The sequence below is a fragment of the Sander lucioperca genome, chromosome 4 (assembly GCF_008315115.2).
Source record: "Sander lucioperca isolate FBNREF2018 chromosome 4, SLUC_FBN_1.2, whole genome shotgun sequence".
In the NCBI taxonomy this organism is placed as follows: Eukaryota; Metazoa; Chordata; class Actinopteri; order Perciformes; family Percidae; genus Sander; species Sander lucioperca.
The window spans coordinates 20,154,699-20,166,373 of NC_050176.1; positions in this window are offsets into that span (position 1 = coordinate 20,154,699).

Consider the following 11,675-nt stretch of genomic DNA (forward strand, 5'->3'; position numbering starts at 1 on the left):
AGAGAAAAGACACTGGTCCAGCAGAATACAAAGTTGGAAAACATGGAATTCCACTCCAGAGAGATTGAACCGCAAATTAATTTCTATCTCAGTTCACTTGAAGAACAAGTACAGCGTGAACTGAAGGACAGCGAGGCAAGGCTCACCCAATGTGAATCTGAGGGAAGAGTTCACCTGATCATCCGAGAGGACTTGCTGGCCAATCTCCTCGATCAGCTCCAACAACAGAGAGAGGGCAGCACTTTGAGCCATGACAAAAAGCTGATGCAGAGGGAGATGTGTGACTTGAAAGTTCAGCTGGCTGAACATGTCCACTCCCCACCCAGGGAAACAGAGTATCTGAAATCCCAGCTGGGAAAAATCAGCAACAGACTGCGAAAAGCCCAGAAAGATCTCGACCTGCAGTACTTCATTACTGAAGACCTGAAGGTCGAATTGGAGCAGATGAAGGGAGAGAAGGAGGCCTTTAAAAACAATGTGGAGACTCAGAAGATTGAGCTTCGTAAAGAGAGACAGATGCTCGCGGTAGGTAAGACCACCAACGTGATGTTGGAGAGCTATCTAGAGATTGAGAGGGTTCAAGCTCAGGAGCTGAAGAATAAATTGAGCAAGATGGAGGAAGCTCTCCAAAAACAGGAAGAGGAGGCAAAGGAGATACTGGAAAGGTCCCAGGCTTCCCATAGAGCCCAGCTGGATGAGGCTCTGGCTGAACGTGTCCACTCCGCACCCGGAGAAACAGAGTATCTGAAAACCCAGCTGGGAAAATTCAGCAACAGGCTGCGAAAAGCCCAGAAAGATCTCGACCTGCAGTACTTCATTACTGAAGACCTGAAAGTCAAATTGGAGCAGATGAAGGGAGAGAAAGAGGCCCTTAAAAACAATGTGGAGACTCAGAAGATTGAGCTTTGTAAGGAAAGACAGACGCTCGCAGTAGCTAAGACCAACGTGGAATTAGAGTTGGAGAGCTATCTGGAGATTGAGAGGGCTCAAGTTCAGGAGCTAAAGGATAAATTGAGCAAGATGGAGGAAGCTCTCCAGAAACAGGATGAGGAGGCAAAGGAGATACTGGAAAGATCCCAGGCTTCCCAAAGAGCCCAGCTGGATGAGGCTCTGGCTGAACGTGTCCACTCCCCACCCAGGGAAACAGAGTATCTGAAATCCCAGCTGGGAAAAATCAGCAACAGACTGCGAAAAGCCAAAAAAGATCTCGACCTGCAGTACTTCATTACTGAAGACCTGAAAGTCGAATTGGAGCAGATGAAGGGAGAGAAGGAGGCCCTTAAAAATAATGTGGAGACTCAGAAGATTGAGCTTTGTAAAGAGAGACAGATGCTCGCGGTAGGTAAGACCACCAACATGACGTTTGAGAGCTATCTGGAGATTGAGAGGGCTCAAGCTCAGGAGCTGAAGGATAAATTGAGCAAGATGGAGGAAGCTCTCCTAAAACAGGACGAGGAGGCAAAGGAGATACTGGAAAGATCCCAGGCTTCCCATAGAGCCCAGCTGGAGATGCAGGACAAAAGCAACAAGAACCTCATGGCTGCTCTGAAGAAGACTGAGCAGCAGCTGGAGAGTAATCTCAACCAGTGGAAGGAGGACAAGGCATCCCTCCTTCAGGCCACAGAAAGCCTGAAGCTGACTCAGCAGGAAAAAGAGCAGGAGTGGGGCAGGACCGAGAGCACCATGAGGTCCCAGCTGGTAGATCTTCAGAGCCAGATAATGCAAAAGCCAAAGAAGAAGAAGTGGTACAAAAAGCTTCTGCCTGGGTGAGGAAAAGAAAAGCATTTGTACTTGTATAGTGTCTGTCTGTCTGTGTGGGTCTGTCTGTCTGTTTGTCTGTGTGTGTGTGTGTGTGTGTGTGGGTCTGTCTGTCTGTCTGTGTGGGTCTGTCTGTCTGTCTGTCTGTGTGTGTGTGGGTCTGTCTGTCTGTCTGTCTGTCTGTCTGTCTGTGTGTGGGTGGGTCTGTCTGATCTGTCTGTCTGTCTGTGTGTGGGTGTGTCTGTCTGTCTGTCAGTGTGTCTGTCTGTGTGTGGGTCTGTCTGTCTGTCTGTGTGTGGGTCTGTCTGTCTGTGTGTGGGTGGGTCTGTCTGTCTGTCTGTGTGTGGGTCTGTCTGTCTGTCTGTGTGTGGGTCTGTCTGTCTGTCTGTCTGTCTGTCTGTGTGTGTGTGTGTGTGTGTGTGTGTGTGTGTGTGTGTGTGTGGGTCTGTCTGTCTGTCTGTCTGTGTGTGTGTGGGTGGGTCTGTCTGTCTGGCTGTGTGTGTGTGTGTGTGTGTGTGTGTGTGTGTGTGTGTGGGGGGGGGGGGTCTGTGTCTGTGTGTGTGTGTGTTTGGGTCTGTGTGTGTGTGTGTGTGTGTGTGTGTGTGTGTGTGTGTGTCTGTGTCTGTGTGTGTGTGTGTGTGTGTGTGTGTGTGTGTGTGCGTTTGCACGCAGGGCGTGTGATGCGTAGTGTTGGAGTAGCAGTGCTTGTAGTTAGTGCATGCTGCTTCTGCTTGCCACTCTCTGCTTTCAGCTACTGCCACCGGATAGCCCTTTGTTTTCAGGGGCGAAAAGAAGAGCCGAGTGTGTAAGGCTCCTCAGCCGGTACATAGCCTCTCCACTGCCAAGATCTCGTACACGCCTCCCCGTGGCACACATGGTAACTGGTCCCTTGTGGTTCCAGGCTAAGTTGTACAGGATCTCGGAGCAGCAGTGGGCCCCAGAGACGTGGCATGCAGGCCCATCGGTGAGTGGAAACGCCCTGATGCCCGTCAACCACTGTCCCAGTTATGGGTAAATAGCCCCAGCTATGGGTAAATAGTGAAGACCCCAACGGCAGCGCAGGCGGAAGATGTTGGTGTGAGAACATGCATACACACAAACACTAGCTACACAAATAATCTTTTTAAATAAATGCATAAAAATGATGTCTGTTTGTTGGTGTGACGGCCCTGGGCCTGTCGTACATGTGTACTGTGGTTTGTCTTGTTAACTTGCAGGTGTAGCGGAGGAGATAATGAGATGACTGTGATCACCTGGCCCAGGGGTTCTCAACCTTTTGCAAGCTGGGCCCCCCCAAAGCTGGTTCATTGCAGTTGGGCCCCCCCTTCCCGGCGCCACCCCCACTACACCACCTTGCATAGATAGATAGGTAGATAGATAGCCCTAGGCTAGGCTATTATTTTTAGGCCCACACTATTATTATTATTATTATTATTATTATTATTATATTGTTATTATTGTCATCAGTAGCGGTAGGTAGGCCTATTATCATTACTAGGCTATTGTTATAATTGGCAGTAGCACCAGACTTCTAATGTGAGCTTGCAGGCATTATTATTATTATTATTATCATGAGTAGTAGTAGGCCTATTATCATTACTAGGCTATTGCTATAATTGGGACTTGGCACCAGACCTCTGATATGAATTCATGCTTTATTACTGTTATTATTACTAGGCCTAACAGTAGGCATATCATCTGCATTTTTGACAGAAGCTTGCAGGTAGGCGATGTTAATGTGAGACCTGAGCCAGGTATGCTTCAGTGTACCTTCAAAGCTTTTTTGCAGCTGGTGGTGCGTCGGTTGCCTTGTTGGTCCTCACTAGAAATCTCTCTATTTTTGTTTGGTTTTGAAATAATTTGGATGTGGATTAGTTGTGTTTTCAATAAGTTGAGGCTATGATGTAACGATGTGTGCGTGTGTGCAGCCTGGACGCGGAGTGGTGTGTGTCTCCTCTCCAGTGTTGGGCAAGTTACTTCCAAAATGTAATACATTATAGATTACTAGTTACTGTCATTTAAGAGTAATTAGTTATATTACAATATTACTGTCTCTGAATTGTAATGCGTTACACTACTTTTGCATTACTTTTGAGTTACTTTCACCAAAATAATAGGGGAAGTTTGATTTGGCAGCTAGCTTGTGAATTTCACCACCGGATCAATAAAGTCTCCTCTTTATCCACTTTAATACATCATAGATTATTCATATTTTGTATAATTAATATAAATATGCCAAGTAACTAAAGCTATACAAAATAGATAAGTAAAACGTATAATAGGCAAGTAGGAGAAAATGAAAATACTCAATTAAAAGTACGGCATTGTTGTAAAATGTTTGTTTATAGCACTTCAATAAGAAATTCATGTTGTTTAGTTTAAAACACTCTAAAGGAAATGTTCAATTATAGTGTGATTAAAACTCACTATTAACATTATTTACAGTACTTGATTTACAGCTGATTTGTGAAAAGGTAGCCTACACAACCTTATTTAACAGTAATTTAGTTTTACTGTGAACCGTCACAGGAAGTGCTTTTATTTTGAAGTAGGCTACACGGAAGTTGTCTGTTGTGTAGCCTACTCTTGCTAGCTTACTGAGATGCAACATGTCCGCCAGGCTCAAGTTGTTCACTTTCTTGTTTGTAAAACTGCGACATATTGAACAGCAAATGGTCACAGTAAAAGACAAGCGCTTTTGGTCGTCATTCGAAGCCATTCCACTACAGGCAGAGTTACTCTCTACGGCTGATAAAATGCAATGATATTTACGTGTAGCAAGCCTCAACATTAATTCCCGACATGTTTATATCTGTCAGCCGCTGACGTACCGTCACCTGTTGGGACATACATGCTGTCCGTACCGTCTCTGGTTCTGACCACAGGAACAGAAACAGGACAGCTCACTTCAACGCAGTGTAATAACTCCTGAAAATAATATCCATCTCACAAATGTATCTGTCTCTGCAGTCATCTCAACCATCGAATACAGCGACAGGAAAATTAAATGGCTTTTTTTTTTTCCTGTGAAGAAATGTGTCGCGGTGTTGGTGAATTCTTAAAAAAACCAATGCACCACTAAATGTTGCGTTAAAATGCGTTGTAACTCGCGTTACTGAGATTGTAACGAGTATAATATTACCGAAATTTAATTAGTAATGCGTTATATTACTGCGTTACAGCAAAAAGGAATACATTACTGTAATTGCGTTACTTTTGTAACGCGTTACTCCCAACACTGCTCCTCTCTGCAGGCTGGGACTGCTGCGCGAGGCTACTGAGAGACTGACCGCCTGTGAGCAGTGTTGCCAACTCTTTTCCAATGAAAGTCGCTAGCACCAGCTCCAAAAGTCGCTAAAAGTCGTTTGATGACGTCATACACCCATTTGCATATTTTTGACGTCATTACGCAATCATTTGTATAAAGCTTAGTGGTTTTGTCAGCAAGGTAGATAAAAAGAAATAGAACTCTTTAGCCAAATAATCACAAATTCAATACATTAATTTATTTTACCTTATAATTATTACTTAGGTAGCCTATCTTTGAAGTAAAAAAATGTTATTCTACAAAGGGAGGGAAAAAGATCGATAAAGAATTCTCAAAGAAGGCTGGCTTGCCCAGGGCCAGGCCAGCTCAGCGGAGTCTTTCTCCCGTCGCGTCCCGCTGTCTCTCCTACCTACACCAGCACCCGCACCCCCCCCCTCCCCTTCTAACTACCTGCACACTGTGCGCAGTGCTGCTACACATGAGGAGAGAGGGGAGAGGCTGCTCCGCTGCTCCTCAGTCACAGAACAGAAGGCGGCTACAGGAGAGAAATACCTTGCGTGCTCGCTGGACAATACTGGCGACTTTTCTACATAAAGTCGCCAGATTTGTCGCTAGTCGCTTTTGAAAAAAAGTTGCTAAGGGGGTCTGAAAAGTCGCTAAATCTAGCGACAAAGTCGCTAAGTTGGCAACACTGCCTGTGAGGGCTTTTGGACGGGGGAGGGGCTCACGGCAGCACCCGCTGCTCGTTGAGCACATAACTGCAGAGTGATACGTGTTTTCGAGTCTCCAAACACCACAAAAGTCTCCAATAACACCAGTAAAAGTCGCTAGATTTATCGCTAGTCACTTTTGACAAAAAAAGTCGCCAGGAGGATGACTTGTTTTACAGTTGTGCGGAGGCTCCACACAGAGCTTTCTCCGTAGCCTACGTAAGTGGCCGAGGCGGGTATGTGGCCTGATGTTTATACTTGTGCACTGGTGTGTGCGTGAACCGGCATATATGTGTGTGTGTGTGTGTGTGTGTGTGTGTGTGTGTGTGTGTGTGGTAGAGGGAGAAGTGAGAGAGTGACGGCGTTTAGCTTTAGAGCAAGTACCGACTCTAAAGTTATAGTGAGAGAAACAAAGTGTCTCCTCTGTTCTTTCTGACCACAGTGGGAAATCTGGAGCAGGAAAAGTTAATTATCTCCTTGATTTCATGTTGTTTATGGAGAAGGAGAACCAGGAAATGAGTCGGGGAGGAAATGCAACGCTACCCAGCCACGACCGAGCGACGTGTAGTTACATTACATTACGTGATTTATTTTTTTTTTTTTCCTCCCATCCTGTAGCCTACTCGCGCCCCCCCAGGAGAGTGTCCGCGCCCCCCCAGGGGGGCGGGCCCCACCGGTTGAGAACCACTGACCTGGCCGGTCCTCCCAGACTATTTAACCCCGCCTGCCCCGAGACCAGACGGCCGCATTCTCCCTACTGCACACCAACATGTTTTCTCTCTGTTTGAGTTTTCCCTTTGTTAACTACCGACAACATGCACCTCACATTCTCCATTACATCCATACACCTTCATTCATCACTGATACTGACAATCACACCTCATCGTTCTCTTGTTTGCATCATTATTTAATAAATGTCACTTTATTATTGTTACGTTGCTGTGCATCTCCCTCTTTTGTTGTGGCCTGTGAGCCGGTCGTAACAAGTTGGGGGCTCGTTTGCCGTGAGTATAAAACCAGGACCTTGTTTGTGGTTTTCTTTAATTAATCCTAGTTAGTTGCTGTTGAGGCAATTTGGTTAAGTTGAGCTAATCTATTGTTGTTTAAATGTTAAGTTGCACTACAGTCATGTGTAATATAGTTTGATGTTTAAGTCATGGGACAAGCGCACTTGCATCCTAAACCCTCAAAATATAAGTTAGCTCAAATTATTTTATATGTTAAATATAATATACTAAATATAGGTTTTTGTCTGGAGGTACATGTCGGTCATCCAAAGAAAATAATTAAATTAACAACACGGAGCATTTCTTTCAGGGACATTTTGCAGGTTTACTACGAATCTCATGTAGCTTTAGACTTTAAGACTAAACAGGTTTATTTAGTGTCACAGAGCCTTTCAAACACAGCTGCAATTCAAAGTTTTATGAAGAAGAAATGCTTTAGAATATACACTGGTTATTGTCAAATCAGCTACAAACTTGAATTATTTGGTAAGATCAATTATCAGTTTACTTTTTTGTTTTAGGAATAATCAATAAATCCTATGATTTCAACTACATGTAGTTTTAGTTTAAAGGTGCTGTAGGTAGGATTTTGAAGATCCAGGACTTAGCCAAAAAGGGAGAATGAATGTGTGTGCATGAGCAGTGATTGACACACAGTTAGACACCCCCCCCTGGCCCTGATTGGTGCATCTGAACAGGGAGCGGTGGATTTTTGCAAATCACACTACAGGCTGTAGGTGGTGCCAGAGGAGCCAGAATTTTTTTTAAATACCTGCTTCATGTAGTTCTGCTCAAACATAGGATCAGTTTCAGCAAAAATGACAGAAAGTTAGTTTCATAAGTCTTACCTACTGTATCTTTAATGATATGCCTAATGATATATGTATTGACTATCACGACAGGCCTACTCGTGAGAGCAATAGCTGGCTTTTTAGGTGCTGAATGCTCAACTATGTTCACCCGCTAGTTGTAACTGTTTCTCTATGTCATTTGGCGCTGGTTAGGTGGCTTTATCACAACTTTTTTCACTTAAAACAGCTGCCTGCTGCTGATGGAAATTGTGCTGAAGAGAGCAGTGAGAGTGAACCAAAACAGTAAAGTTGTAGGCTATGAAACATAAGAAATGACCTGGAAGTTGCTAAAAAGGCTTCTTAGATCTGAACAACTTTTGTTTGTCACTACGAGCGACCCCTTTTTCATTATATCTAGTCATTTATTTCCATAGTTAATAAAACAAAATATTGATCAGTGCAGCTTGAAGGATTTATTTTATTTGAGAAACACATTGGCCAGAGTATCTTAGATTAATTGAATCTAGCCTCACAGTTTTTTAAATCACTTTTTTATATTCAGGTCTATCAGTTACTGATGTTTCATTAAAACAACAAATACCTTTATTTGTCTACTTCTAAATTGCAGATGGTAGACTGCAAATTTCATCCACCGACAGGCCTTCTGCACCACAACATGCAGTAGTGATTCCCATGGGGTCCCAAGACAATTTTGAGTCATAATAGGGGGACAAAAAGAAAAGAAATGTAGCACAAAATCACGTATACTTTTCCCACAAAACCTTCAAATACATCAAGCTATCTGAGAGGGGGCACTGCTCATCTATGTCCACACTAAAAACCTTGTGATTAGAGAACACAAGAGCATGCTGCTTTATTTTAAAGGGTCACAAGCTGAAAAGGTTCAGAACACTGGTATACTGTCTCCTCACACTGTGCAGGATCAGCATCAATGTATTTATGTCTTTAGAAAAGGGGGCTTCAATGTTTTTTTAAACCAAGGACCCCTTAACTGAAAGAGAGACAGATCAGGGACCCCCCTACATATATTTTATAAAATGAAGTTGCATATAAAACTGGGCCTATAATAACGTGTAGGGCAGCCTAAAGCCTTTATACATACCTTTTTAGTGCATAAAATACTGAGCTATTAAAATAGCCTAATAATTGTTGGCATGGTTTTATAAATCATGTTTTAATGTTAAACATACTTGCTATTAAATTCAAACATCACAACATTCATAAGTAAAAATAGATTTTTATATAAGTTAAAAAAAAAAATAAAAAATACAAATGATGAACTACACACTGAATCAAAGTACATCACCCAGCACCTCAGCTCATTCTCTGGAGCTGCAGCAAAATGAAAACTGGACTTTTGCGATGCAGACTGATTGTAAACATGAAACTGCTGCTGCTGAAAACTCTGAAACTCTTCTGTCACTCATATCATATCTGCCTGACACAACATTTATTTTATTTTAGAGAATGAATGTGTCAAAAAAATATGTATTTATATCTTCAACTCACTAACTTTTCCATTTTAACCCTCGTGTTGTCTTCCTGTCGACCACACAGCTTTTTGTCATTCTGGGTCAAAAAAAACTTTTTTTCCCCCAATGTTTTAGTCGTCTTCTTCAACACTTTTGTGGCTTTTGATGTTTTGAAGCTTTTTTTCCCCCAAGTTTTTGTCACTTTTACCAAGTTTGTCACTTTTTCTGATGTCTATCTATTTAAGAAAAAGTTTTTCTTGTTTTTTTCCACCATTTTTGAAGCATTTTTGTCACTTTTTTCAACCTTCTTTCAACCAAATGCTATAAAATCTGATAAAATACCCAAATTAATTGAAAGTATTGAACTGATCATTTAGCTATTTTACACAAAAGAACGTTATATGGAACCATCCATGCTATTTTTTTTTGATAATTTGTTGAAAGAAACCCAAATTTTTGATATAGACTTTTTGAAAATGGGTCAGATTTGACCCGAGGACAACAAGGAGGGTTAAACAGATTACATTTTTGCCTTTTTGGACTTCTGCGTTTTCTTATTTTCTTATTTAAAAAATGTGCGATTGAAATGTGGCACAGAAAACGTCTTATCTGTTGTAATGTTTTATGTTTTGTGTGGACCCCAGGAAGAGCAGCTGATGTTCTGCACCAGCTAATGGGGATCCTAATAAAATCAAAAATCAAATTAAGCACTGATGTTTTTTAACAAAGTATATGTCTCTAAATGTCACACTGATCCTTTAAAGCACCTGAAAACATAAATATTCATGACTAAATAAGTAACAAAGGTCTAAGTGAAAAAAACAACACACAAAAACATAAATCTCTGATGTGAAACAACCCAAGCTGTTATAAAGTGTGTAGAAAATGTGTGCTCATGTAAAACTAATGTAAAAATTAGCCAACAGTAAGTAGCTAATTGAGAAAACACATATTTAGCTGTGAAAGTACCAAAATCCCTTAATTTGCACCATAGTAAACTACTTTATCATAAATAACCACCAGATGGTAGTAAAGCTGCACATTTAAAGTGTTTGGCTGAGGAGTTTGTGTTGTCTTCCCTTCAACCTTGAAAAAAACACTTTTGTTTCTGACATTTGTGACGCCTTTTTTTCACAATTTGTTTCTGCTTTTTCCAACGTTTTAAATTTTTAAATTTTTCTTCTACACATTTTCAGCACTTATTTCTACGTCCAATATTTTCTGATATAAAACAAAAATTTAAAACGGGCCAATGTGACCCGAAGTCAACACAATTAGTGAAACCAGAGCTGCTTTGTTTGAACCTGTCTGTCTGAGAGTCTACTGTTATTATCTCTACCGTTTAGTCTGAGTGGAGCATCAGGACATTAGGTACTTCATGAGTCGGAGTCTTCAAAACAAATCCTTCAGAGCATATTGTGTTATAGAAACAGTTTAGTGCAGAGCATCACAGTTTGGGTGCAAAGTGTCCTTCATCAGCCATCAGATGTGTGTCCAAAACAGACTCAAAGGTTTTGTTCACTAGGCTTTCTATAGTGAAAGTTCACCCTTACTTTAGCTGATAACAAACTTCAAACTATTTCAATTTAAGTCTGGTCTATTATTTGGACTTTGCTATTTTGTTGTTCTTTGAAGTTCCAGTAAGGAGAAGCTATAGGATCTGATGAATAAGTTATAGTAACTGTTTTCTATAATTTACCTCCACTTAAAGGTGCAGTAGGTAAGACTTATAAAACTAACTTTCTGTCATATTTGCTGAAACTGACCCTATGTTCAAGTAGAACTACATGAAGCTGGTAATTTAAAAAAGAATCTGGCTCCTCTGGCACCACCTACAGCCTGTAGTGCGATTTGCAAAAATCCACAGCTCCCTGTTCAGATGCACCAATCAGGGCCAGGGGGGGTGTCTAACTACGTGTCAATCACTGCTCATGCACACGCATTCATTCTCCCTTGTGGGGGGAGGGGCTTAGGAGACCGTTTTGGGCTTTACCGGAAAGGGGGGAGGGACTGAGAAGTTGTCGATGTTCAAATATCATAATATAGAATAAGTCCTGGATCTTCCCAATCCTACCTACGGCACCTTTAACATAATGAGTTATGAAATTTCGACTTAATTTCATGAGTTACTATTCCAACTCAAGTTTGTAAGCCAGTTCAGTGAAATGTATATTCCAATGTGTCAACTTAACTTGGACCTTTTTCACAGCAGACATTTTGACTTGTCATGGTAGGAAAAGCACAGCTGAAATTGGTAACCTTAACAATGGCTCAATTCCATCAAGTGTCCCAGTAAGCTATTTCAGTGAGTCAGCATGCACAGTACCAGGGCCTCTCCTAAGTGGAATGCAGCCATCATTAATGGTTTTGAATACACCTGTGCTTTTCCTACTATGACATGTCAACATGTTTGCCATGAAAAAAGTCTACAGTGTGAGTTGGAAACCGGATCTCGCAGAAAGTGACCATGACCCCTGGTGTGGCGGCAATATTAATGCGTGGTGCAAATAGTCCCGGAAATGGTGACTTGATCTAATATGACTAATAACTATGATAGATTTATTTAACACTTAAGGATGCACTCCACCCGATTGCAATTCCCAAACGAGGAAACCAACCAAATGAGCAGAATGACAATGGTCAAAAGA